Source organism: Morone saxatilis, unplaced genomic scaffold, assembly GCF_004916995.1.
Source record: "Morone saxatilis isolate NCDOM2014 unplaced genomic scaffold, NCSU_SB_2.0 Contig5, whole genome shotgun sequence".
Lineage (NCBI taxonomy): Eukaryota > Metazoa > Chordata > Actinopteri > Moronidae > Morone > Morone saxatilis.
This window is the reverse complement of record NW_023340095.1, coordinates 8709302-8711413: the sequence shown is the minus strand read 5'-3', so window position 1 is coordinate 8711413 and position 2112 is coordinate 8709302.

Below are 2112 nucleotides of genomic sequence, written 5' to 3'. Positions count from 1 at the left end.
ACCTCGCCCGACTGTCCGACGGCGTCCGACGGCCGATAATCGGGTTGGTGTGCGGAGGCCTTAAAAGGATCGTCGCATCGAGTGGTATAACTGCATATCGCATCTTCCTCTAACCTCCACCCCCCTTTCAAAAGCGGGGGAGGAACGAAGGTGGCTACAAAAGACGTCTGTTTAGTTTATCCTTCTGGGCTACTGTAGAAAAATTGTGGTTCAACCTGGTAGGCAACCCGCAGCGAAAACATAAAAACACAACAATTCTTTATTTCTTTAGGATTAATAAAAAAACGTACATCAAATATTATATTCCACTTCTGCCAATAGATCATCTTAAATGTTACACACTGGAGCTTTAAAAGAATATCAAAGAAGCCTACAAATCCCTAATTAACCAGCTCATATTGTGAGGTCAATCCCTTAGGAAGGGGCAGTGGTCATACAATCTTTGTCAACCATCATGCTTTATAGCTAAGCCGTGGTTTGAACCCCAGAGCTTCAGGAATCTGTGCCTTGAAGTGGCAGCTAGCAGATGAACTACAATATCATCAACCAAGAAACCTGTTTTGTACAAGTCTAATTAGACAAACGTAAGCTGGAAAATCTATTACTTATATTTGTACACTGGGAAGCATGGCGGAAGTATACAAGGTGGTATATACATTTTTAAACAGTGTTATTACATTGAATGCAGGGAGAAATATTAAGTCAAAAGAGGAAAAGAGGAGGTTTCAGCCTTCAGTTTCTATGGCAATGAATGGCAGTCAGACAGTGCTCTCCACATTTATCAATTAAGATAAAGCTGTATTTCTGGAGTCAAATTTTTACATTTTGAGAGAAAGGAAGCTTGTGGCAACATTTTGATGTATGTTTGTGAGTCTGAAAACTGTGGGATGGAGAACAGTTCACATATCTATTCTTAAAAAACACAGCTTCTCACTCTGCAAGCGAGCGCACTAATAATCAAAACAGTCATTTTTCAAGACCCAAAGTCTAAACCCTCGCTAGCAGCCCCTGGAGGCTATAATGTTCATTAAACCCATGTATAGTTTGTCACTAAAGAAAATGAGGTTTATGTCCTTGAGAGAATAAATGTCAGTTATCTTGTATACAGATTTTACATTTCAACATTTTTCTTGTGCACAAGTAGAAATTAAAAGCATTTGTCCACGAAAGTTCTTGTCCACTGGTGCAATAGTTCAAGTTCTTTATTGCATAACATTTACAGTTTAGCCGTTGTTGACAATAAAATTGAAATCTCAGGGTCTATCCAACAGTGCTCTTACAGATAAAAAATATTTGTATAAGGACAAACCATGTAAGTGGAAGAAAATCTAAATATTGCATAACATAATGATTTAACTTTAACAAAACTTATTTGATTATAAGTTTGTTCCAGCAAGCTTTGTTGCAGCTTTGTTACCAAATATGGACTAAATCATTAGAAAGACTAAATATAAATCTGGAGGACGAAACAAAGAGTTGAACAAGTAGGAAAATCCCAAACGATGAAAAAGTGTGGGTCTAAAGTGATAACTCTCAACAGCGTTCCTCTAATAAAATGTTCTTTAATCATCTTTAATAATGTACGTGCTGCTGATATACATTTATTTATTCGTGTTCATATGATAAAAGCTACATATGGTCAATATTCACTAGTTACTTTCAGTTTTGTGAAATTCTTGTAAAAGTCCTTCAAAAAGCTGCTGAGAAGGATATTTTAATTCATCAGTTAGCTGAACTCTGCACTTCCTACGTCGAATATAAATAACAAATGAAATTAAAACTGTCAGCAGTCGATCATCAGTCAATTAATGAATTTTATTGATTCGTTTGTATCAATAAAACAGGAACAGGCAAATAAGATGCATGTCACAAATTTACAATGACGTAAAGTCACAGTATTAAGATACTATGTTATATATATGTTTATTAAGACTATGCTGTATCTTTGTTTCAATCTATTTTCAATAAAACTGAATGGGAAGAAAAAAAATGCTAACTATGCATTGCGATTTAATCCCAAAGGTGCAGCCACAAGATAGGCCTGTATACTGATAGATTTGGTACACAAGCAGCTCAACTTTTAGACTTGCTTGTGTGTAATTTCTATTTGAT